Below are 27355 nucleotides of genomic sequence, written 5' to 3'. Positions count from 1 at the left end.
TGGCAGACACACACACAAGGCCAGGCACAAAGGCAAGCTTTTATTTTCCCTAAAGGAGTTGTATTTTGAACAGGATGGGATATGCAACTCTTTCCCAAAGCGTTCCTGGCAGACACACACACAAGGCAAGGCACAAAGGGAACCTTTTCTTTCCCCAAAAGGAGTTGTATTTTGAACAGGATGGGATATGCAACTCTTTCCCAAAGCGTTCCTGGCAGACACACACACAAGGCCAGGCACAAAGGCAAGCTTTTATTTTCCCCGAAGGAGTTGTATTTTGAACAGGATGGGATATGCAACTCTTTCCCAAAGCGTTCCTGGCAGACACACACACAAGGCAAGGCACAAAGGGAACCTTTTCTTTCCCCAAAAGGAGTTGTATTTTGAACAGGATGGGATATGCAACTCTTTCCCAAAGCGTTCCTGGCAGACACACACACAAGGCCAGGCACAAAGGCAAGCTTTTATTTTCCCTAAAGGAGTTGTATTTTGAACAGGATGGGATATGCAACTCTTTCCCAAAGCGTTCCTGGCAGACACACACACAAGGCAAGGCACAAAGGGAACCTTTTCTTTCCCCAAAGGAGTTGTATTTTGAACAGGATGGGATATGCAACTCTTTCCCAAAGCGTTCCTGGCAGACACACACACAAGGCCAGGCACAAAGGCAAGCTTTTATTTTCCCCGAAGGAGTTGTATTTTGAACAGGATGGGATATGCAACTCTTTCCCAAAGCGTTCCTGGCAGACACACACACAAGGCCAGGCACAAAGGCAAGCTTTTATTTTCCCTAAAGGAGTTGTATTTTGAACAGGATGGGATATGCAACTCTTTCCCAAAGCGTTCCTGGCAGACACACACACAAGGCAAGGCACAAAGGGAACCTTTTCTTTCCCCAAAAGGAGTTGTATTTTGAACAGGATGGGATATGCAACTCTTTCCCAAAGCGTTCCTGGCAGACACACACACAAGGCCAGGCACAAAGGCAAGCTTTTATTTTCCCTAAAGGAGTTGTATTTTGAACAGGATGGGATATGCAACTCTTTCCCAAAGCGTTCCTGGCAGACACACACACAAGGCCAGGCACAAAGGCAAGCTTTTATTTTCCCTAAAGGAGTTGTATTTTGAACAGGATGGGATATGCAACTCTTTCCCAAAGCGTTCCTGGCAGACACACACACAAGGCAAGGCACAAAGGGAACCTTTTCTTTCCCCGAAAGGAGTTGTATTTTGAACAGGATGGGATATGCAACTCTTTCCCAAAGCGTTCCTGGCAGACACACACACAAGGCAAGGCACAAAGGGAACCTTTTCTTTCCCCAAAAGGAGTTGTATTTTGAACAGGATGGGATATGCAACTCTTTCCCAAAGCGTTCCTGGCAGACACACACACAAGGCAAGGCACAAAGGGAACCTTTTCTTTCCCCAAAAGGAGTTGTATTTTGAACAGGATGGGATATGCAACTCTTTCCCAAAGCGTTCCTGGCAGACACACACACAAGGCAAGGCACAAAGGGAACCTTTTCTTTCCCCAAAAGGAGTTGTATTTTGAACAGGATGGGATATGCAACTCTTTCCCAAAGCGTTCCTGGCAGACACACACACAAGGCAAGGCACAAAGGGAACCTTTTCTTTCCCCAAAAGGAGTTGTATTTTGAACAGGATGGGATATGCAACTCTTTCCCAAAGCGTTCCTGGCAGACACACACACAAGGCAAGGCACAAAGGGAACCTTTTCTTTCCCCGAAAGGAGTTGTATTTTGAACAGGATGGGATATGCAACTCTTTCCCAAAGCGTTCCTGGCAGACACACACACAAGGCAAGGCACAAAGGGAACCTTTTCTTTCCCCAAAAGGAGTTGTATTTTGAACAGGATGGGATATGCAACTCTTTCCCAAAGCGTTCCTGGCAGACACACACACAAGGCAAGGCACAAAGGGAACCTTTTCTTTCCCCAAAAGGAGTTGTATTTTGAACAGGATGGGATATGCAACTCTTTCCCAAAGCGTTCCTGGCAGACACACACACAAGGCAAGGCACAAAGGCAAGCTTTTATTTTCCCCGAAGGAGTTGTATTTTGAACAGGATGGGATATGCAACTCTTTCCCAAAGCGTTCCTGGCAGACACACACACAAGGCAAGGCACAAAGGGAACCTTTTCTTTCCCCGAAAGGAGTTGTATTTTGAACAGGATGGGATATGCAACTCTTTCCCAAAGCGTTCCTGGCAGACACACACACAAGGCCAGGCACAAAGGCAAGCTTTTATTTTCCCTAAAGGAGTTGTATTTTGAACAGGATGGGATATGCAACTCTTTCCCAAAGCGTTCCTGGCAGACACACACACAAGGCAAGGCACAAAGGGAACCTTTTCTTTCCCCAAAAGGAGTTGTATTTTGAACAGGATGGGATATGCAACTCTTTCCCAAAGCGTTCCTGGCAGACACACACACAAGGCCAGGCACAAAGGCAAGCTTTTATTTTCCCCGAAGGAGTTGTATTTTGAACAGGATGGGATATGCAACTCTTTCCCAAAGCGTTCCTGGCAGACACACACACAAGGCAAGGCACAAAGGGAACCTTTTCTTTCCCCAAAAGGAGTTGTATTTTGAACAGGATGGGATATGCAACTCTTTCCCAAAGCGTTCCTGGCAGACACACACACAAGGCCAGGCACAAAGGCAAGCTTTTATTTTCCCTAAAGGAGTTGTATTTTGAACAGGATGGGATATGCAACTCTTTCCCAAAGCGTTCCTGGCAGACACACACACAAGGCAAGGCACAAAGGGAACCTTTTCTTTCCCCAAAGGAGTTGTATTTTGAACAGGATGGGATATGCAACTCTTTCCCAAAGCGTTCCTGGCAGACACACACACAAGGCCAGGCACAAAGGCAAGCTTTTATTTTCCCCGAAGGAGTTGTATTTTGAACAGGATGGGATATGCAACTCTTTCCCAAAGCGTTCCTGGCAGACACACACACAAGGCCAGGCACAAAGGCAAGCTTTTATTTTCCCTAAAGGAGTTGTATTTTGAACAGGATGGGATATGCAACTCTTTCCCAAAGCGTTCCTGGCAGACACACACACAAGGCAAGGCACAAAGGGAACCTTTTCTTTCCCCAAAAGGAGTTGTATTTTGAACAGGATGGGATATGCAACTCTTTCCCAAAGCGTTCCTGGCAGACACACACACAAGGCCAGGCACAAAGGCAAGCTTTTATTTTCCCTAAAGGAGTTGTATTTTGAACAGGATGGGATATGCAACTCTTTCCCAAAGCGTTCCTGGCAGACACACACACAAGGCCAGGCACAAAGGCAAGCTTTTATTTTCCCTAAAGGAGTTGTATTTTGAACAGGATGGGATATGCAACTCTTTCCCAAAGCGTTCCTGGCAGACACACACACAAGGCAAGGCACAAAGGGAACCTTTTCTTTCCCCGAAAGGAGTTGTATTTTGAACAGGATGGGATATGCAACTCTTTCCCAAAGCGTTCCTGGCAGACACACACACAAGGCAAGGCACAAAGGGAACCTTTTCTTTCCCCAAAAGGAGTTGTATTTTGAACAGGATGGGATATGCAACTCTTTCCCAAAGCGTTCCTGGCAGACACACACACAAGGCAAGGCACAAAGGGAACCTTTTCTTTCCCCAAAAGGAGTTGTATTTTGAACAGGATGGGATATGCAACTCTTTCCCAAAGCGTTCCTGGCAGACACACACACAAGGCAAGGCACAAAGGGAACCTTTTCTTTCCCCAAAAGGAGTTGTATTTTGAACAGGATGGGATATGCAACTCTTTCCCAAAGCGTTCCTGGCAGACACACACACAAGGCAAGGCACAAAGGGAACCTTTTCTTTCCCCAAAAGGAGTTGTATTTTGAACAGGATGGGATATGCAACTCTTTCCCAAAGCGTTCCTGGCAGACACACACACAAGGCAAGGCACAAAGGGAACCTTTTCTTTCCCCGAAAGGAGTTGTATTTTGAACAGGATGGGATATGCAACTCTTTCCCAAAGCGTTCCTGGCAGACACACACACAAGGCAAGGCACAAAGGGAACCTTTTCTTTCCCCAAAAGGAGTTGTATTTTGAACAGGATGGGATATGCAACTCTTTCCCAAAGCGTTCCTGGCAGACACACACACAAGGCAAGGCACAAAGGGAACCTTTTCTTTCCCCAAAAGGAGTTGTATTTTGAACAGGATGGGATATGCAACTCTTTCCCAAAGCGTTCCTGGCAGACACACACACAAGGCAAGGCACAAAGGCAAGCTTTTATTTTCCCCGAAGGAGTTGTATTTTGAACAGGATGGGATATGCAACTCTTTCCCAAAGCGTTCCTGGCAGACACACACACAAGGCAAGGCACAAAGGGAACCTTTTCTTTCCCCGAAAGGAGTTGTATTTTGAACAGGATGGGATATGCAACTCTTTCCCAAAGCGTTCCTGGCAGACACACACACAAGGCAAGGCACAAAGGGAACCTTTTCTTTCCCCAAAAGGAGTTGTATTTTGAACAGGATGGGATATGCAACTCTTTCCCAAAGCGTTCCTGGCAGACACACACACAAGGCAAGGCACAAAGGGAACCTTTTCTTTCCCCAAAAGGAGTTGTATTTTGAACAGGATGGGATATGCAACTCTTTCCCAAAGCATTCCTGGCAGACACACACACAAGGCAAGGCACAAAGGGAACCTTTTCTTTCCCCAAAAGGAGTTGTATTTTGAACAGGATGGGATATGCAACTCTTTCCCAAAGCGTCCCTGGCAGACACACACACACACGTAGCCCAGGGGAAGGCAAGGCACAAAGGCAAGCTTTTATTTTCCCCGAAGGAGTTGTATTTTGAACAGGAAAAACACCCACAGGACAGCCCTTTGCAAGTTTGCAAAAACAAAAGAAATAGAAAGACCTAAGACCCACACCACCAAACTCAGCCACAGACCACCCCACCTTTTCTCCTCTCCTGGTCTTCACACAGCCATGCTGTGACGCAGCAATGTTTCCTGCCTGCCTGCACCAATCTACCCTTCCACCCTCTCCAAAAGTCCCAGTGCGACTGAGCCACGAGGCGTGTGCACGCTGTTTTCATTAAGCACGTCCTACCAGCCCCTCCCCCTGGTTTAACGTGCTCTCTGATTGGCTACAAGGTGCAAACAACACACTAGATTGCCCCAGTGGACTTAAAAAAGTTTGGATGATTTGACAAAGCATTTTTTAAAAACGAAAAAAAAGGCGCCATTACGGAAAACGGCCAATCGCGGTTCGAAACCGCGATATCCAGGCGTGTGGACAGCCAAGATTCAATATTGCTTCAAAAAATCCGAAAATAACGAATCAATAACGGTAAACGGGGAAAACGAATTATTTGAGCAAGCCTAGAGAACATACTGCAAGTGGATTCTGGTGTGAGAGAATTGGCCATCTACCGAGACTTTACCCACAGGACACACAGGTGTGTTGCTGGGAGGCTTCTCATGTCCCCACAAGCTAGAGCTGACAGACAGAAGCTCACCCCGTCTCATGGATTCAAACTGGCAACCTTCAGAGTTGGCAACTGAGAACACAAAACAATATTTTGCAAAACTTTGAATGGCAGCCAGAATGTTCCATTCAGAGTTTTTTTTTCTCTATGATTTTCCTCCAAAAGACTAAGGAGCATGGCTAGGATCTGGGATTAGTTCGAAAAAGCATGTCAACTGACTTCATATCCATGAGGGCAAAACCAATCTTAACAATCAGTTTCAACAAATTCAACACAAATAAAAGTGTACATGTGAAATCTGCATCCAGAATCAATAGCAAGGACACTTCCAAAATGTAGAGTGATGCAGCCATCTCAGGTAGCTGAATTTGAGTGTTTCATTTGTTAATATTGCATTTTAATTGCTAGGGAAGGGGAGAATTCCTTATATATAACCTAGTTAGCTTTGAGTAATATGCAGCATGACTTGGGTGAATCAAATGAGCTATTTGCTGCTCTGTTTTGAGTAGCAAAATATTTTAGGTTCAACCTGGATATATCTTCCATCCCACTGGAAATGAGCTGTGAGACTAGAAATACGATAAATCCCACAGAATAGCCCAAAGTGACTGGTGGTTGGTGTCTTCCTAGACTTATTAGTGGAGCAGTTAGTTCATTTCAGATTGTCTTCCCAACTTTAAGACAGGGTGTTGGGCCTGTTTTAGGGTAGGATTTAACACCTTGGATAGGCCCTTAAAAGTTCGATCTACTCAATCTTCCCAAACTTTGGCTGTCTGAGAACAGAACATCACCTGAAGAGAAGGCAACGATGGCAGCATTTACTGCAGTAGATGAGATGGGAGCTGGCCTAGACAAAAGGAGGGGAAGAGTTAACTATTCCTCCCTATGACCAGGGACTGTGGCATTCACGAAAAAGTAAAGGGATCTGTATTGTTACAAAACATACACACCTCAACATGTATGGCTGGACACCTTTTAATGGCTATGCATCTAACCCCAGAAACCCATCAACCACTACCAGCAAAGCTACCCCAATCTAGATTGTAGCAAACCACAGCAACATAAAAAAACACAGCAACACAAACCAGATTTTCCGAAAAACTGCAAAAGAACCAAGATTGAGTATATCACATTAAAGTCTTAGAAACTCATCAGATATGTGTAGAGCTACATTTCCATGTGTTGCAGAAACGGAGCTCCACAGGACCATCACATAACATAAGAGCACTTATGGTGGGACTCCATGGTGTTCTGTTTCCACAGTGCAAGGAAACAGAGCCTTATAACCATCTTCAGGGGTTGAGTGTTACCAACTCAATACAGCTTTAAAATGGGAGAAAGGCATCAATGCAGTAAGGACATGGGATGGCTGGCTAAAGACAGAGAAAAATGTGAGAGAACGGGTTACGATGCTTTCCCCCGCTTTCCCCCATTTCTCCCCGCTCCATCTGATGAAGTCCTAAAATAACTGCTAATGTGATTCTACAGCACATATCAAGACCAAGGCAGCTATGAAGCATGATTTTTTTAAAATCAGAGTAGACAAGCCAAAAATAGGACAGAGAATAACCTCTGTATGAAGGCTCACACACACATTCAACTTAGCAGTGTGACTGCTCAGGACATACAAAAGGAACCAGGACATTGGGGACAGACATGAAACTTTACCTATGTTTGCAATAGAAAGTCCCAGAAGAAAGGAAACAGTCTCCTTCCTTAGCTTATTAAAAGTCAGTCTTCATCCTGGAAAAAGGCCATGAGGTACAGTATTTGGATATTGGGGGTGAGAGATAGTCCTGATACCTAAACATAAAATTTCCACCATATCATGAGACGTTTGTCCAGTCTCAATGAACCTGGAGTTCTTCCCTTTCTTGAAGCTAAATATAGTGCTTATACCTCATTACTTTCCATCTCTGTCCAAAATAACATGCACATTTAGAAAAATTAATGGTGTGCCCTAAGCAGCATGAGATGTCTGTTAGCCTGAAACAGATTAATTTGAAAAAGACTGTGCCTTCCTGTGAAACTAAATATGTCAAAGCTATAACAGCTTCCTTACCCTACAGTAAAGCAGTCCTGGACCTGTTGTTTTTCTGCCTTTCAACAAGATATTTGGAAAGAATCAACAATATTTTTACATGTCAAGTATCTTCCAAGAACCTTCCCTCCTATCTGCCTCTGTTTTTCTTTTTTGCTTTCCACAGACTTTTTTCCTCTTCCTTTCGCAGCAAGCACAGACTTTTGAAGAAGCCAAATATTCAGGACAGAGATAGAAGCCAAATGGAATATATCATCGGAATGGCTGTAAATGGGATGTGAAAAGCTAAGAAGAAAAGACAGTGATTAAATTGTAAAGAATACCAATTTTATTTCAGTCCACTGCCAAAGGCTTCTTGTGTGATCTTGGACAAGTCACTCAGGGACATTTTTTAGAAGAAGCATAACACTGAATAAATAGAGATTACAGCCCACAATCCCTACACTCTTTGGTTTCTTAAATGAGTAAGGATAGGACATTTTAAAGGAAGAATTGTAAATGGCCCAAGAGTATCCCAGTATAATATGCATGCAAATCACATTCTGGTACATGCAGGAGAGCAAATGTTGTCCTCATCTTCAAAGAAAGGACAACTACCCGCCAATCAGCTTGGCATCAACACCAAGAAAGGATTTAGAATAGATTGTGAAACATTTAGAATGGGATGCTATGATTACTAAAAGCCATAATGGGTTTCTTAAAAACATGTAATGTCAAATTAATCTTATTTCTATTTTTTTGATAGAGAGACAAGTTGGTAGATCAGGGGAGAGCTGTGGATGTAGTATATCTTGATGTCAGTATGACTTTGGCCAAGATCCCCCATCATATTATTACAAATAAGCTAGTGAATTAAAAGCTACAGTTATGTGGATTTGTAACTGGCTGATAGGCCAAATTCAGAAAGTGCTCACCAATGGGATTCCTCTTCATCCTGGAGAGACGTCATTTGTGAGGTGCCTCAGGGTTCAACCTTGGGGATGATGTTGTAAACACCTTTATAAATGACTTAGACAGTGGAGCAGAAGACATGCTTATAAAATTACAGATGAAATCAGATTAGGGGGCAGAGAACACAATCAGAATTCAAATTGACTTTGACAGATTGGAGAGCCTGGCCGCAATGAATTTCATTAAGGATGAATGTAAAGTGTTACATCCAGGCAGTCAGAATGAAATGTGCAAATATAAGATAGGCTTGAAAGTAATACCATCCACTAGCATCCAGTCCAATCAAGATATGGTCAGAAAGTAGACAGAAATCTCAGTCACTCTGCAAATTAGTACAAAATTCAGAAATGAGCCAATAGATTCTAATCTACTATCTGACCATCCCTTGATTGGACTGGGAGCTAGTGGTTGGATTCCCAATTCTTTAACAATGGTAATCATAAAGGACTTTCCCTGTCCGTAATTCCTAAAATAAAATAAAAAGTTTGCATGGATTTTTAAAGGTAAGGACTGTGAGCTCAGCTCAGTTCAATGTTGGTGTTCAAAACAAATCTCTGGACTAAGATTTTTTTAAAAAAATGTTGATATGGCCTTTGCTGCATTGGCTGATGGCTCCATCATCAATGGGGTGGTGAATCCACTTTAGTTTTTGGTCCAAACTTTAAAGGAACTATCTAAGATGCTGGGCCTGTTTTAAGGATGAAGGTCAGCATTTTGGACAGCTCCTTTAAAAGAACTGAACACTTCTTCCCACACTTCTTCCCATCTCCAGTATTCACATTCTTCTTCTTCATTCATGCAGTCATTTCCGACTCTTCGTGACCTCATGGACCAGTCCATGCCAGAGCTTCCTGTCGGCCGTGGCCAAGCCAGGTCAAGCCAGTCACTTCACAGATACCATCCATCCATCTTGTCCTTGGTCAGGCTCTCTTCCTTTTTCCTTCCATTTTCCCCAGCAATACTCACATTACATGTCTCATTCAAATTGTGTAAGTCGTTATGCTATAAATAAGCTTTAAATAAGCCCAGTCATGGGTGTTTCTATGCTGAAAAGCAACAGTTCTGCCATCTCTGTTTGGCATTGTGACATTAATTGGTCTCTAGTTTCCTGAACTGTATAGACTTTTCTGTTTGCTAACTCCCTGGCTGTCATTTGACCCTTCCTGGGCTGGTCTACATGCTTAGACTCCAAACTTCTTCAACCATGATTCTGCTCTTATGGATCCTCACCATTCTTCTACTCTTACGACCTTGGATTTCCTTGGTTTCTTCATTGTTTGGTTCTTGAACTAATGGGCACTCTCCTGAGAATTTGTCAATGTGAAAGAAGACACTCTGATCTTTTAACAAAAAATGAGCTCCCACAGCTATTTGAACTGTTTTTGCAATAATAAAATGCTTATTTCTCATTATTATCCTTTAGATACATATAGTCACTGTGATGGGAGTTTCATGATCCTGGGCATAGATACCACAACCAACTAGTATATGAGAGCACCTGCTTTTCATGCTGACAGCTGAGGGACATAATATTGTCAGTGCATTAAAAATGTTCACCACACAGCAGAAACCCCAATATTTGCATATAGTGGAACTGCTGCAACCAGCAGGACTGCAGGTTTATTTTTAGCACTGATTGTCTAGAATTATGGGCTGCAGTGCAGCTTTTCACTCAGAAGTGCTGGTGGGAAGGAAAAATGAACAGTGCAATTGTAATTGTGTCTACGTGAGTGGGGTTCTCTTCTGGCAAACTGGATTATCAGCAATTTAAATTTCCGATGCCTTAGAAATGACCCTATAGAAACTGCAATGTTTCCTCTTCCATATTTTTGTACTGTTCAACAAATCACATCAAAATTCCCTATTGCTAAATTGCAGTGTTGGCATAATTGCATTGTACAAATATGCTTTTATTTTCTACCATTGAGTTCTCACAATTGATCTTTTCAGTTTTAATCACAAATCAAACAAAACAATTTACTGGAAAATCTTAGCATGTCTTAAATATGATTGCTTTGGACACCAACACAAAATTTTCCATTTGACTCTAAAATAAGCTCCATGCTATCTTACAATTTCCATTAGCTGAACTACAAGTACTGCTCCTTGGTTATCTCTATGTATGGTGTGCCTGCAATGTGAAGTATAATTAAAATTTAAAAAAACATAAATACAGTATTGACATAAATCAGAACAAAGAAGCACCCACAGCTCAGCATTTGTATAATTAGAAAAGCTCCTCAGATCTCAATGGTGGGGAATATAGTTTCGGTGCAGACACTCTTTCACTGATGGGTTGTTGTATGTTTTCCGGGCTGTATGGCCATGTTCTAGAAGTATTCTCTCCTGACGTTTCACCCACATCTATGTCAGGCATCCTCAGAGGTTGTGAGGTATGAAGTCTTATATTTCACTGATGTCTTATGTTAAAATACACTTATGACTCCAGAAAGCTACAGAGAGTTAGAAAAGATCAAATGGGTCTACTTTACTCAAAGCCTACTTCTAGGACATTGGCAGGAGGAAAGGAGATGGGTGGGGTGGAATGGAGTGGAGATCTCCTACTGGGACGTGTGGTGGTAGCTGTGTGCCAACTGGGTCAGTAACCCATGTGTTATTTTATCAACATACTGATCCAAGAGGAGGTGAACAATTACCCATGACTTTTCAAACCTAATGGTCATCCACTCTTATGGCTGAGTCACATCAGCATGAATAATACAAGGCATAGCTATAAACTTGTGATACCTGTTGAAGTCAGGAGAGGACAGTGATGGACCTTGGGTTCTATTCTCATCAGTTTATTCCTGGAAAAGAGATAAGAGTTCAGAGGGAGTCTTGTGTGTCTTCACACAAATGGCTCCCTAGCCAGGTAGTGTCAACAGGAAAAGTAACGTTCCTTGGACCATGGTGGACCATGACCTGGACATGTACGACCTCCCTCGATGGATTGTCACCTTGTCATAGTAAGGGGTCTTATGTGTTGTGGTGAACCTGCAGGGAAAGCCATCAAAGTCCTGTGGTCCCATGAGGGTCTCCCCGGGAGGCAGGGCCACGGGGGAGGAACACAAACCAAGCACAATTTGAAGTCCTCAATGGTGGAGCAGGCGGATAATAACATGGTACACATTACAACTGCTGTGAAGGCGGAAGAAGGCTTCAACAGATGAGAAGGCACCGTTGTCGTGCGAATCCTGCCACTGGATGTGTACCTCATTCTGTGAAGACTGTGTGTTGATCAGTTGTGCACTGATTTCCATACATAAAACAAATTCACACACAGGCGTATTCCAAGAAGAAGAATGATCCCATGAACCCCACCTTTCTGGGGCATATGCGAAGCACTATCAGCCACTACTTGCAAATGCTGGCTGATAGTACAACTAATTTGGCCTTACTGTTTCCTAAAGGGAGAAGGAATGGAGCAGTGAAGAAAATCCCTGCTATTTTCAAAGCTAGATTGTACAGAGAAGAACTTGAAAGAACTACATTTTGTCTGCAGACTTCCATGGATTTGACAAGAAACTTTTGTGGTGGAGCGGAGATTGACATTTCTTGGTTCAAGCTTTCTTTTAAAATTGCTATTGGCAGAATATCTTTTCAAGAGAGCCTTTAATCAAATCTAGGAAAGGCCCCTGGTGGTGGCACAGTGTGTTAAAGCGCTGTGCTGCTGAACTTGCAGACCGAAAGGTCCCAGGTTCAAATCCCAGGAGAGGAATGAGTGCCCGCTGTTAGCCCCAGCTCCTGCCAACCTAGCAGTTCGAAAACATGCAAATGTGAGTAGATCAATAGGTACCACTCTGGCGGGAAGGTAACGGCGCTACATGCAGTCATGCCAGCCACATGACCTTGGAGGTGTCTACGGACAATACCGGCTCTTCAGCTTAGAAATGGAGATGAGCACCAACCCCCAGAGTCGGTCACGACTGGACTTAACATCAGGGGAAACCTTTACCTTAACTAGGAAAGATGGAGAAAAGTTTGAGGGTTCCCAATTTTCCCTTGCCCAAAGTGAGCAATCCAAGTCTAGGTCTACAACTACATCCAAAGCACATTGGGGATTATGGGGAATCTTTTACTCTTGTCACCTTCACTGCACAGCCAAGGAAACAGCTCAGCACCTTGGTGACCAAGGAACCGTCAGCATTTTTCTCTTTTAGTTTCCATAGCAATTGAAAGGAGTTTTCACAAGTGGCAAATGTCACTTCCCCGAGAAATGTCAACCTTCTTCTATTTCCTCCCCCTACCACAAAAAAGGTGGGGGAAGGTGAGAAGCCATCTGAAGCGTATTCATGAAAATGCATGAGTTTTCCCAAGGAAAATAATTTCTCTTAGGTTTGTCACCCACCCACAAAGCAATAGTATTATCATAACAGAGAAGAATCAAAACCTGCATTTTCACAATCTGTATATTTTAGGTCAACAGAGAAATGACTGCAAAATTGGCATATGCATACACAAGCATAGTGATAGAGAGAGAGAGAGAGAGAGAATAATGTCCCATTCGACTGGAAAGTTGTAGCACTTCCATCTCTGGTTTATACATTTTAATAATGGATGCATCGCATCGTGATGGTTTGAATGATGGGTCCCTCTTATTCTGTGTTGAATTTAAAATGGGATCTATTTACTATTAATCAAATGAACTTTTTCTATAGATTGTTGCACTATGGTTTGAAATTAATTGCTGCTAAATAGTTTGTATTGCTCATCTTGCATCCTGAACTGCTTTGGATGGATTTATACGTATGTGAAGGGAGTACCTTATTATTTCAATATGTCATTAACACTGCCAGAGAGCTGTCTTGAGGCACATGAGGAAGGTGGAGGGGGGATTAGGTACAGGTATATACCTCAATTTATGGAGTAAATATATTCCTGGGCATTACTTCTTTAACAGGAAATTTGGCACCATAGACAGATTAATACACCAGAAAAAAGAAGAGCAACTCAACATGTTTCTGGAAAAATTTCATTCAAAACTAACAAGACAACTGTGTGAAATGGAACAACTAGGTCAGGTTGGCCTGGCATGCGCATATATATATATATATGTATGTAAAACATTTAGAACTTTTCAGGGATTATTGGAAAACTTCTTCCAAATGCAATGCTGTCTTGCTTTTCTTCTTTTTCTCATAATATTTCACTCTAGCAGTCTAAAGGAACACACTTCTATGAGGCTTTTGTTGAAGAACTCAAGCTTAGTAACTGAACACCTGAACACAAAGAATTATGCTATATCTTACTGAGTTGGGAGGGAGCATTGCAAAATACCTATACTACAGTATTCCCAGTGTGTTAATGTGCATTGGTTTCTCCATCTGCTCCACTCTGTAAATATACAAGCTTTAGTTCCATCAAACCATATCTTTAAAAGATTTTTAAAAAATAACCTCTTGTCCAATTCATTGTTAAACTTCCAAACTTTTGTGCATGGACTACTTTAACCAAGTGGGAAGAATGGTAACAAGTCCCCATCTAGCCTTGCCTGCCCAAAAGCCTTCCTAAAAAGAAGCTCAGCTTTTTCAGAGGGTTCATTAACTGAGGTGTTTTGGGAAATGTGAGAGAGTGTACTACAGTGGTTCTCAACCTGGGGTCCCCAGATGTTTTGGCCTTCAACTCCCAGAAATCCTAACAGCTGGTAAACTGGCTGGGACTTCTGGGAGTTGTGGGCCAAAACACCTGGGGGCCCAGAGGTTGAGAACTACTGTTGTAGTAGATAGATCTCACTAGAAGAATAACTGAAACTACAGGCAGAGGTTGAACAGTTCATCAACTCATCCTACCCTACACACTGAGAGTGAATGCAGTTTGACACCACTTTAACTTTACCTCTTTGGCAAGATCTTTTAAAACTACAAGTCCTCTTGTCTTCCATGCAACATCCAGTTGATTTTTCTGCTTTTCCCACTGCATTCTCCAAATCCTTCTCCATTGTATCATCTATCAAACTTCAATTTAAAGTTCAAACTGATGTTTTTCATGTAATTCTTTGTCAGATGACATTCCTCAAGTATCTCTCACCTGATCTTTATATCCCCTTCATCCTGTGTCTTTGCTTTTTTTTCTGCTACCGTAGTAAGCGAAGTATTGTTAAATGAAATCTTAACCTTTAACATTGCCCATTACATCTAAGGGTATATCTACACTGGCAAATTAATGCAGTTTGACACCACTTTAACTATTAAGGCTCAGTGCTAAGGAATCATGGGGTGTGTAGTTTCATGAGATGGGTAACAAAAAGTAATTACCCAAATATATTTCCTTTTAATTGGAATCCTTTGAGTCCTAGGATGTCATCATATGGAAGCTTCCCTCCATTTCTACCTGTTACTACATACTTCAAAGATGGATTCCTACGGGGCCCATTAAACAAAGGAGGACTGTTTCCGGTGGTTGCTCCTGGGACTCCATCTCTGCAGCATGTAGAAGCAGGGGGATTTCAACGATGGCCAGTAATTGACTCCACTCCTGCGCTTAGCAACAGTTTAAAACGGCTGTTTTTCCTTGTGGTGGATTTGTCCAAGTACTTTGTGATGTTTCAGTGTGGGTGGTCTACTAATGCTCCTTCTGTTTCCATTAGTGGTTTAAAGATGGTGTGGGTCCCACTGAAAGAAGTGTTTTAAAAGTGCCTGTATCCTTTAATGTAGGGGCTTAAGGAGAACGATCCCATGTAAAGTGGTGTTTCAAAAAAAGGAAAGGATGCCTGTTTCCTTTAGTGTAGGGCACTAAAGGAGACAGGCTGAGGGCCAGGTCACAGTCCCTCAGCCTGTTGGGGGGCTGGACTATAGCTTGAAAAAAAATGAATGCATTCCTATGCACACTGCATATGTCTTATCTGTAGTACAAAAAACCATGAAAGAACAATACAATATATAAAACAAAAAACACTTTTAACCAACTTAAACGTACCAGTCTTTCAATGGGAAGTATGGGTCTGCTTTTGGCTGATGAGAGAGTCAAATTAATTAGGATTGTTGTTGTTGTGTGTGCCTTCAAGTAGTTTCAGACAGTGGTATATGCTGCCTCAGAGTCTGGTGAGTCTCCTTCTCTGGAGGTTTTTCAGCAGAAGTGGCATGGCCATCTGTCAAGGCCATCTGTTTGTAAACGGTTTAGGACCCGCCTACCTTTTTGACCGCATCTCCCGCTATGAACCCACTCGTCCTCTTCGTTCATCTGGTAGGGCACTGCTTTCGCTCCCGCCACCATCCCAGGCTCGGTTGGCGGGGACGAGGGAGCAGGCCTTTTCTATTGTTGCTCCCCGGATCTGGAATTCCCTTCCGGAGGAGATCCGGCAAGCACCCACCCTGGCTTCCTTCAAAAAGCTGCTTAAAACCTGGCTCTTCCGCTGCGCCTTTGGATAACCGAGCCCATAGCTATAGTAGTTGCACAGGCCACCTCTTTGACTTGAAACACTGCACTTTATTCCTCTGCCCCAAAGCATCTTAGAATATCACATTGCATTTTAGTTCTAGTGGTCCCTCCAGGCCATCCTCTCCTCCATCTCAGTGGTCTTTTTTTCCCTCTTTCTTTGCAGATTCATGTTATTTGAGTGATTATATTCCTTCTGCTTATGTGATTGTTTTAGTCAATTGTTATGTTTTGTTTTTGTTTCTAATTCTTATAGCATTTTATAGTGTTTTCAGTGTTTTATTGTACAATGTTTTATGCTGATTTTATATTGGAAACCGCCCTGAGTCCCTTTCGGGAGAGAGGGCGGTATACAAATAAACTTTTACTTACTTACTTACTTACTTTAATTTTGGCACGGGAGCTTATAGTTGCCACCTGGCCTATAAGACCCTTTTCTTTCCAAGTGAGGTGCTGTAGCAAAGGGCAGCTTTTTTGGAAAATGCAGGGAGACGACGCAGGAAGAAGGCAGGGCAGGGAAGGAAGGGAGGGAAGGAGGAAGGGAGGGAGGGAAGGAGGGAGGGAGGGAAGGAGGGAGGGAGGGAGGGAAGGAGGGAGGGAGGGAGGGAAACCAGATGCACTTCTTGACCCTGCAGCAGCAGCACAATAGCAAGCGCCTGGGGCAAGCAGGGCAATTGGAGAGCCTTCCTTTGCACAGAAATAAAGAATAAGTTGTGGGGGATGAGAGAGAGAGAGAAAGGGCCACTGGGATGGGATGCCTGAGGCTGGAGCCACCTGAAGAGAAAGTGGTGCTTAATCGGGGTGAAGAAACTCAAGAGGCCACCATCTCTCTTTCTTTCCTCTCAAGGAGCCTGCCTTTTTCAGGGCCCTGATCCCCAAGAACAAACGAACGAAGAGAGAAAGGAAATTCAAGGCAGGGAGGGAAGTCTGGAGAGAGTGGTCAGTGGAAATTTGAACAGGGGCCACAATTGGCCCCTGGGCCAGACTTTGGACATGCCTGGTGTATGGGATTAAGAGGGATGATCTTTTGGAAAGTGGTGGAGGTGATCCTACTGAATTCTGATCTAGCAAAAACTGAGTGTGGATAAAGAGGGGAATAGGCATGGCACACTAGCATGATAGTATATGTGATAATATTAGACCCGTCAGTGATGAATGGCCAAGTTAAGCAATCTTGGATATTTAGCTTTGCTTCAGCATTCAGAATAAATTGGTGGGTGGAGATGGAGTGTTTCACAATGTAATTCTAAATATGCTTGCTCAGAAGTAAGGTCTCAAAATACTGCTTTCCACTGTATGCTTAGGGACGATCCTTGGAATTTTTACTTTTTAGAGCAATTCCCATATTTCCCAACCCACATACCAAAATGGCTGGGGGCTTCTAGGTGTTGTCGGACCTTGTCACATGGTTGAGGTCCAACGCCATGCCTTGCCTGCCTCCGCGACTAATCATGGTGGCAGTGGAGTGGCAGCGGGGCAGTCTCCCACATCCCACGTGGGGAAGTGTTGCTGCTGCGCCAAAGCAGCCCTCGTGTTGGTGATGGCAACATCCCACTACACTTCTGTTTCAGTTTGCACCTGGAGTCCCACCAGAAGTCACCATACGTCATTTGATGGGTACCATGGGGCTCCATGGAGAAACTCCTAGGACTCTTCCATTGCCCCATGTGATGAGGCCCTTAGTCCAAAAAGTAACTTTTTGCCACTTTTGTTCTCAACTTTGAGAGAAAGACATGGTGTAAATAAAGTAAGATTTTCCCTAAGGCATTGCTTTAGGATTTCAGCTTTAAAACTCCTGAGGATTAAACAAATCCAGTGAAAGTGGAACAAAATTCATGTTTTCTCTCAAAATAAACCTTTTTTTAAAAAAGAAAAGCTGTGCACAATTCATCGCACCTCACCAAAGTCTAAGTAGTGTTCTAGCAGGAAGCCAGGCTAAGTTCATGCTGGGCACCTGAAACCAAACCTTGATGGAATAAATTGTGGAACATAAACAATTCTGGGAGGGCTATGTGGAATAAATCTCATTTTCTCATTTATTAATTTGTCTGTCTTTCTTTGAAAGAATTAAATTTCCTTCCCGGGAGCAGGTGAGCAACAAAAATGTGAAGAGAAGTGATCAAGTTTCAGCCATAGAAACACTAGACTAAGGGAAGCAGCCATTACATTAATCCTCATTTTCAGACATCAACTTGCAGTGTGTAGGTGGCAAAAAGGGAAGCACGCAAAAGGTGACAGCAGAGGAATAATCTGTTCTTTCGTTTTTGGAAACTCATGGCAGGCCTACCATCCCAGACCATAGCAAAGCAGTGCCTCAGCTCCTTTATATACACACAACACAGACCCTTTACAAAATCAAACTCAATTCGTCCATGGTTCTTGCATCTATATTATATCTTTCATCTTACACTTGGGAGGTAGATTAATCTGGGAGGTAGTGATTAGTGCTGTATTGTAGAATTAATACAGTTTTCCCCAATATAATGTAGTAGAATCCTGTGATTTGCAGATTGGTGATGCACCAGTCTGCTTTGGCAGAGAAGGCTAAAGACCTTGTAAAACTAAAACTCCTAGGATACCATAGTACTGAGCCATGGTTGTTAAAGTGGCATCAAACTGCATTTGTAGTGGTACACCCCTTACTAGATTTGGAGGACCTGAAGATGAACTGGTAACCTCAAAGTTGGCCTCCTCAATGCTCTTTACATTGGGCTACCTTTGTACCAAGTTCGGAAACTCCAGCTGGTTCAAAATATGGCAGCCAGATTGGTTGCCATACAATTTCAAGAATTGGTGTGGGGGGGGGGGGGGGGGGTACTAACCTTCCTCATCATTGCAATGGCTCCTCTTCTATATGATTTTCTTCTAATTTGGGTATTTATACCTCTGGGTCTTAATATTAGAAATAATCCCACCATTGAGGAAAAACTGTTCTGGTGGGATTTGAAGGGGAGCATTGGTCCAGTCGATAAGGCTTTGGCACCTACCCCTCCCTCCACTACATTGGTTATCTCCTACAATTTTGACAGCTCCTTCCAATGTCAGTATTTGTTTTAGCTCAGTAAACATGGTTTTTGAAAACATACATTTGTAGTGCAATGTGAAGCAGGCAGGAAGAGAGAATTGCCTAGAGATCCGATCTGAACTTCACCCAGAAGCCAATATATTATTTGTTCATTCAGGAGTTCAGGCTCTCATCTGACAAGAAAGCAATGCAATGCATATTCACAGCAACAGCAACAAAGAAAGGTTGTGAACAAAAAATAAAAGAAAGGGAATTAGCATTGTAAAATACTTCTTGGAGGAAAAAATGTTGTTCCCCAAGGGGAAAACTAGTTTTATTTTTAGCTCTGTGTTAAAGAAATTGCTACCTTACACATTGTTAAATTCCTTGGCTGCTAACACTAATGTTAAAAGTGAATGCATCAATGATATGCAGAAATAGTTGTGCGCCTTTGAGGGGGAAAGCACAGCTGCTGATTTCTTATTGAGAGTCCCTCCAGAAAGACAAGTGTCACTTGTAACTTGTATGGCTGATCTCAGGATGGATCCCATGAAAATCACTGGAATGATAAAGGAATTGATCTATGAATTGGAAGCCCTGTTTGAGAGTTCAAATGAATATTTATTTAACGTGTAAAGAGGGAGACCAAACTGTTCATATTCCCTCCATGGTTAGATGTGTCACCTATCTGCATGTGCTATAACCCATACAAGTATTGTGGTGATGCCTTTAATAAGCCAGTCAAAAAGTTACACTTCAGTATGACACCAGTACTTGCAGCACCAGTACCCAAAGTTTCATCTACCAGCATCTGACAAAATATGTCATTTCTAGAAAATTTCTAAAGAGCAAATTCCTAAAGAGGAACTCCTTTCTAAGAATTGCCTAGATCCTCCAACATGACTATGGATCTCATCACATTAGGAAATACTCTGTTTCTGAGATTGTTTGAGAATGGTTTCAAATGGGTCCCGTCATATGATGTTTGCCCCATCTGCAAAATGAATTATTTCCACATGGGATTATAATCATGTTTTCTTTTTAATACTACAGTTGCTTCTGTTGCTGAAGTGCTGTTTTTGCATGTGATCAGACAATCAGTATGTATTCTGTCAGCTAAAATCTCATGAGAATGGTAGTTCGAGACTTCCAGGATATGTCACTGTCACTGCACAATATTTAGGAGGGGGTGATGTAGGGAAGCATTCAAATGGATTGGGAGAAGCCAGCTTTCCATGATGTGATGAGTCAAAGTGCAGTATTTTCTAAAAGTAAGAATCGTAGTAATCAAGTATGATGGGATCAGTATGCATTCTGTCTGAATACAGTATGCAATCGGTCAATTTAAAAAATGAGATGCATACTGATTGAAACAGAGTATTTCCTCATGTGATAAAGTCCATAGATAACTTCCAGCAGAAGTGGCTCATTTCAATAGGATTTGCTATTATCCATGCTTTGTTGTTTCTATAGTAAGTTCAGGAATGCATCTCCCATGAATATGGGATCGTGTTGTATTTCTTAATGATCCAGAGAGGCTCCATGCCAAATTTGGAAACCTGATTTTCCAGGATTTCAAGGCAGATGGAGAGCTTCATGAATAGTAACATCTTTTCAGACCTAATACTGCCAAAGCCCGGGGCTGTGGCACAGACAGGAGAGCAAGCCAGTGCAATTAACTGCAATGGATCATTGACCAGGAGGTCATAAGTTCGAGGCCCGCTCGGAGCTATGTTGTTGTTTGTCTTTGTCCTATGTTAAAAGGCATTGAATGTTTGCCTAATATGTGTAATGTGATCCGCCCTGAGTCCCCTTCGGGGTGAGAAGGGCGGAATATAAATGCTGTAAAAAAAAAAAAAAAAAGCACAGCAGGGCAATGAAAATGAGCAACAACAGAAATTATGAAAGAGAGTGTTGAATTAATATGCTTTAAAACACCTGAATAGGGTTATTTGAAAACACCTGTTTCAAATGTCATTTCTTTCATTGACACATCCAGCATATCTGCACCAGTTCTCATATCCCATAGCAATTTCCATGTCATAACAAATAAAAACATAATAAAGAAATAATAAAACAAACTAATACTAGAAACAATATTTTATATTACAAGCATGTATCAAACATGTAAATGCAAACAGCCCAGGCAAACAAGTGGATAAGGACTAAATAACCACTGAAATGCAACCCTGAATAAAATCCCAGCAATCCATAACATGGATAATAAACAACTATGTATATCTAATCATGATGAAAAAGGTAAAAAAGAAGTCGTGTCCATACTTGACAGCAGATGAGGAGAAAGAAACTTACTCCTGGGAACATGCAAAGTTGTTTTGTTGGTCTTCCTCAGATTGATAATTTTCAATATTTCACAAGTCAGTTCCCAATGGTGTATGAGTTCACAACATGGTTCTGTGTGTTTCCCAAGGCAGCTTTCTATCTTGTGGTACATTTTTGTGCTTGGTTGTTGTATGTCTTTCGGGCTGTGTGGCCATTCGTCCTTGTTCACTTGTTATCTGCACAAGCTGTTGGTAGTCACACATTTTATACCTCTTTGTAATATTATACATTGTTTCTAACACTTCTTGGAGGTAGTTTAATTCTTTATAATGATTCTTTTTGTTGGAGATTCTTGGCTTTTGTTGTTGCCAGGAATCCACATGAGTTCAGCTTGAGTATAAATCTGGACTATAAAGGAAATACTCAATCCTTTTTCATGACGGATTCACAACTTCACTCACCCAAAAGCTGCACATCACTAACTATCCTGTCAGAACCCAACTCTACATCTGTGAAACAGGATACTACTTGTTTTAAGTAGAGTCTCATCCAACATTCGGTTATCCAACATTCTGGATTATCCAACACATTTTTGTAGTCAATGTTTTCAATACATTGTGATATTTTGGTGCTAAATTCGTAAATACAGTAATTACTACGTAGCATTACTGCATATTGAACTACTTTTTCTGTGAAATTTGTTGTATAACATGATGTTTTGGTGCTTAATTTTTAAAACCATAACCTAATTTGATGTTTAATAGGCTTCTCCTTAATCTCTCCTTGTTATCCAATGTATTCGCTTATCCAACGTTCTGCCGGCCCATTTATGTTGGATAAGTGAGACTCTACTGTATTACTGAATTGATAATGAAGTGAGTTAAGCACTCTCAAAAAGTTAACATTAATAACAGAAGAACCCTTTTCTGTCACATATAATTCAGACATTATAACAGAGCTAGAAAACCTGTTCCTTTAAAGTTGTGGAACTCCAGTTCCCATCTGTCTTGGTAGAGCAGCCAATAGTGAAGTGTGATGGGAGCAGTAGGTTGTCAACAATGAAAAAGTCCAGGTTTCTCCATCCCTGGACTGCAGCATTCCTATATCACATGTGACATTTTTATTAGGTGTACAAACAACTGGTTACAACTTTTCCCCAGATGTGCATTCTCTGTTCATGCAGCTGTGAAAGGCTAGTGAGAAAAGTTACCATACAGTTGTGTAATCATTTTTGTAGGAATGCTTTCTGCTGCAGTGGAACTTTCCACTACAATAGAAAGATTGTCCACAGATGTTCAGGTACAAATGCATAACAACTATACAGAAGATTCTTTGGCAACCTGGTGCTAGTTGTGCCTTTCTATTGGGCTGCATGTTTTAAGGTAAGAAAATTGGCTTTCTTGACCCCTGCCCCTCTTGTCTGGTTGTCCCAAGAAGAGATGCAATTCAATCTTAATACAACAAATTATCAATGCATCTCTCAGGGAGAAGAATTTTCCATCCTGTTTAAAGAAACAGTAGTTAGACTGTTGCTGAAAAAGCCTTCCCTGGATCCCTTGGACCTCAATAATTATAAACCAGTGTCTAACCTTCCTTTTTTGGGCAAGGTGTTTGAGAAGGTCCTCCAATTTCAGGCAGTCTTGGATGACACACACTTCCTTGACTCATTTCAAACTAGCTTCAGAGCAAGTTATAGAGTTGAGACTGCTACACCTGTAGCACACCCTACACCTGTGTGGCTTGATTCTTAATGCTTACAGAATGGTTAGGCTTCATCCTTACATTTACTTACACTTTCTTATTGTTACTTAAGAAATGACATCCTGGATAATTCTGACTATTGTTGTTGTTGTTTAGAATTTTAACAGTTTGTACAATGCTTCTCGTATCTGAATCCCCTGATGTGGTCAGAAGATGACTCCCAGGTTTGCTGACTATTTGTCAACATCTAGGGACCCAAGTTTGGAAGCCATTGCATTATGGGCCCTCTTAGATGTTATAATCCTATGGTAGAAAAGCCCCTTAAAAAGCTATTGCTGTCAAGATTCTGTGGACTGAGGCCATTGAACAGCTATGAATATGCAATTATGCCTCAGAAAAAAAACTGTCGTGCTCCAAACTATATGTGGAAATCCCCTCCATGCATTCAGGCTTATGTGTGGGTGGTTCTTTCAGAGCTTACTGTACAATGAGCACATGTCAATCTAGGGAGAAGCATGCCATAAGGAGAATACCTTACAGAAAGCTACAATCCATATAGGTGATTTGTCTAAATCTATATTTAAAAACAGTGTTGCCTCATTATAGCTTAAATTCACTATCACAATTACAGATGCATAGCCTGAAAATACACATTCATTACAGATTCATATTCACAAACCCCTATGTAACCACGAGTATGGTACTATTGTTGTAATTGTAAAAGTCCCCCAAACCTACTTTGTCGGAAAGCAGCTGCTGTGAGTGGTGAAGACTTGTTCTCCTATTGTGCAGCATATGACATTTCCACACACCCCTCCTGCCAGCAATCTTTGATAGGAAGAGGAATTGTAGAGGGATCCTGCCTCAGATTGTCATGCTATAGTCTGCTGGAGGAAAAAAGATGGAGATGTCATTATGCTGCATACCAAATGACAGGAGAATAGACCGATGTTGCTTGTAGCAGCTGATGCTTGGCAAAGCAACATGGCAGGGAGGGGTCAGGCTAAGAGACACTATTTAATTAAATAATTAATTTTGGATCTGAGCCCACATTTTTTATGCACATGTTTAATATTTCATAGATGTACCAGTAAATAAATATGTGTATCAATACATATAGAGTTGCGGCTGCAGATAGACTATATGATTGCTTAGGTACAATTAAGGGTTAATACATTTGTTGATTTGGGGTTTTATCTGTTTGTTTGTTTTGTTTGTTTGTTCGTTTGTTTTTTGTCCTGTCTCAGGTTCCATCTGCCCTGAATCCACATTTATGTGGGAACTCATTGTTAGTGTGCAGTATGTGTGTGTGTACACACATACACACTCACACACACACACACACACATAATAAAAGTGAAAATATGTATGTATGGCTGGGATGTCCACTTACACAGACAAGCTCCCACTTTCACAAATAGCTATAGCTCACACTACCCAGAAGACACCAATGGCCCTCCCTCCAGTGACATTGCAGGTTACAGCGAGTGCGGTAAACATGTACAAGAGCCCTGCCAATGTCCTCCACAAACACAATACATGCCACCACCTCAGTGAAGACTTTCATTTGGGAACAATTTCCTCCTAGATTTTCTGTTTTTCCTCCACCACAGACATCCTAGTGTTTCTTACTCTCTCCAATAGTGTGGAATTTACATGACCCTGCCCACTGCCTCTTCCTTAACCCTTTCCTATTCTTTTCTTGACATACAGTAAATAGAGGAATTAATCAGCAACTGAACATACTGGAGAGGTTTAGGGAGGGTTTACCATGATTCATAAGAGTTGTAGGGACTGGGATGTATAGTTCCTGCAATCTAAGAGCACTCTGAACTCCACCAATGATGTACCTGGAACTAACTTGGCACACAGAACCCGCATGACCAACAAAAAATACTGGAGGTCTTTGGAGGAGTCACCCTGATTTGGGGGAGTTGTAATTCACCTACATCCAGAGAGCACTGTGAACCTAAACATTAATGGGCCAAACTTGGCACGCATACCTGATATGCCGAAATTTGATTACTGGAGGGGTTTGCGGGGAACTAACCTACCTTTCTCGGAGTTGTAGTTCACCCACAACCAGAGAAACTGTGACCTCCACCGATGATGGACCTGGACCAAACTTGGCACAAAGAACACCCATGACTAACTCAACCTACTAAAGGGGTTTGAGGGGACTGACTCACCATAGTGGGAGTTATAGTTTACCCTACAGCCAGAGAGCACACTGAACCTCACCGATGATGCATCTAGAGGAAACTTGCCCAACATAACAAACTTTAAGTACTGATGGAGTTTTGCGGGGTTAACCTGGCATGTTGTCTGTTTTAATTAACCCAAAACTTATTCACTTTGGACAGTTAAAACATTGACTTTTTCAAATGACCTGGACAACAACGGGTGCCCAAGCTTGTGTGTGTGTGTGTGTGTGAGTGTATGCTACCTGGTAATTGTATTTACTTTTTCTATCCAAAATGTATATGCATTTTTGCACACAATTTCTCCTTAAAGTCCTACGCATGTTAGAGAAATATTTACAAAAATGAATTAGTTCATGAAAATTATATATTGTGTAAGAATAATATAGAATATAAACACCAATTTGCATCACTGTCTTGCGCCGTAGCCAAAAATGTGAGAAAGAAGAAAGTGAGCACCATGGTTCCTTATCTAAACTGCTCTGCTCAGAGGAAAGACAGGGCAGCAAGTTCAGAAGCATTTTTTCTAGAAAGACCAGGTTATCCAAACAAGCAGATGTAATATGTAAGTGTATGCAGCAGTAAATTCTTAAAGCAAAGCAACTTTCTCCTTCAGCCAAGGCTTATGCAAATAAAATATTTGTTTGTTCACAGTTATATTTATAGTGCTGATTCAGAGTAATAGAAAAGAAGGGGGGTAATGAGCAGTTCTTTAAAAAGCCAAGCATTTATGTATTATGTATGTGTTCCAGAAGTAGTTTTGCAAAACAATTGAGGTCATGCTTGCATTTTTTTACTCTCACCTAGCCCTGCCACAGGCACTTTCTGGCATTTTATTTGTTGGACAAAACGGAGACAGCGTGCAGCTTTATCAAGTTGAGAAGCCTCTACAGTGGCAGATCACTTCTAAAAGCTTCAGAGGATGAGCTGGTGAACAAGAGCATCTGAGCCATATTGCTCGATATAAATAGCTTTTGCTTTCCCACGGCTCATTCTTGCTGCTTCTGTTCCACTTCACCTCTTCTGGGGTCATGGAAGCACTGTGCTTCTACCTGTGTAGGAAATATGGTGTAACATTGTAATGTTCTCTCTGAGGCAGATGGCTTGTATTTCTAAGGGGATTCTTTCTGCTCAGGTAAAATCAGAGTTCATGTAAAATTAGGTTTTCACTAGAGTTTCAGGTACATGGGAGGAGGGTAAATGTAATAAGGAAGACCTCACAAATGCTTTCTGGATCCACCATTTCTTTCTGGTACACACCATCCACTAACCACTTAGGTCAGTGTGCACTCAGATCATGGCATGAGGCTGCTTTGGCTTAACCTGAGGCATGGCTATTTTAACATGATGTAATGATTTGCACTTTGAACTGCACATTACTTGGAAATTTATCATATTGCTCACCAGTTTTATGTTACCAGAAGCACATGTAACAACACCACAGTGTCTGGTTCTTCTTCGCAATGTTGCTTTGGGCAGGCAATCACCGGCTTTTCTTTCCCAAAAATTCCAGCTATATATATATATATATATACCCATTTCATGTTTTTGAAATTAGAAAGGGGACACTCACATACACAATTTCTGAAGACAGCAAGACGGTATAACAGTGAAGGGTATTCTGACTGGTATACACAACTTGGTCCTTTTTTCATGTTAGGAGCGACTTGAGAAACTGCAAGTCGCTTCTGGTGTGAGAGAATTGGCCGTCTGCAAGGACATTGCCCAGGGGATGCCCAGATGTTTTGATGTTTTCACCATCCTTGTGGGAGGCCTCTCTCATGTCCCCACAGCACAGGGCAGTGTTGCTTTGGGCAGGCAATCACCAGCTTTTCTTTCCCAAAAATTCCAGCTGAATATATCTATCAGCTGGAGCTGATAGAGGGAGCTCATCCTTGCTCTCCCCAGGTTGGATTCGAATCGGCAACCTTCAGGTCAGCAACCCAACCTTCAAGTCATCAGTTCAGCCAGCACAAGGGTTTGACCACTGCGCTACTGAGGGCTCCAGTAGTTTGGTCCGTTAACACCCTATGATTTCCCACAGCCAGAATCTGCTGCCTGAGGCTAGGTCAGTCTGTCTAATGTCAAAGACAAAGACAATTTCCCTTCTCATTCAGCTTTCTCTTTCCAACTGCATCTCAAATAATACCCTTTCTTTGTAGATTCTAGACATGTTGACTACACAAAGAGAACTTGAAAACCCACCTTGGATATTACAATGTATTATTGTTCTGCAGCGTAAACACATGCGTGCAATATTATTGCTATAATAAGAGTTTATAGCTCTCATAAAGCTTAGGCTGTTAGGGTA

The 27355-nt window shown here is 42.0% G+C and overlaps 1 long non-coding RNA gene across 1 annotated transcript; it reads right to left on the bottom strand.

Annotated features, from left to right (window-relative positions):
- Nucleotides 1-6951: 6951 nt before the first annotated feature.
- Nucleotides 6952-22844, bottom strand: LOC103278431 (uncharacterized). The gene is made up of 3 exons (XR_506047.3): nt 22732-22844; nt 11230-11288; nt 6952-8503 (listed from the first exon to the last, which is right to left on the bottom strand). It is a non-coding gene; the product is annotated as an uncharacterized LOC103278431 (long non-coding RNA).
- Between the last annotated feature and the right edge of the window lie 4511 nt (nt 22845-27355).

This window comes from Anolis carolinensis, chromosome 3 (genome assembly GCF_035594765.1).
Source record: "Anolis carolinensis isolate JA03-04 chromosome 3, rAnoCar3.1.pri, whole genome shotgun sequence".
Classification (NCBI taxonomy): Eukaryota; Metazoa; Chordata; class Lepidosauria; order Squamata; family Dactyloidae; genus Anolis; species Anolis carolinensis.
The sequence above is the reverse complement of the archived record's forward strand: the minus strand, read 5'-3'. Positions and strand labels throughout refer to the sequence as shown.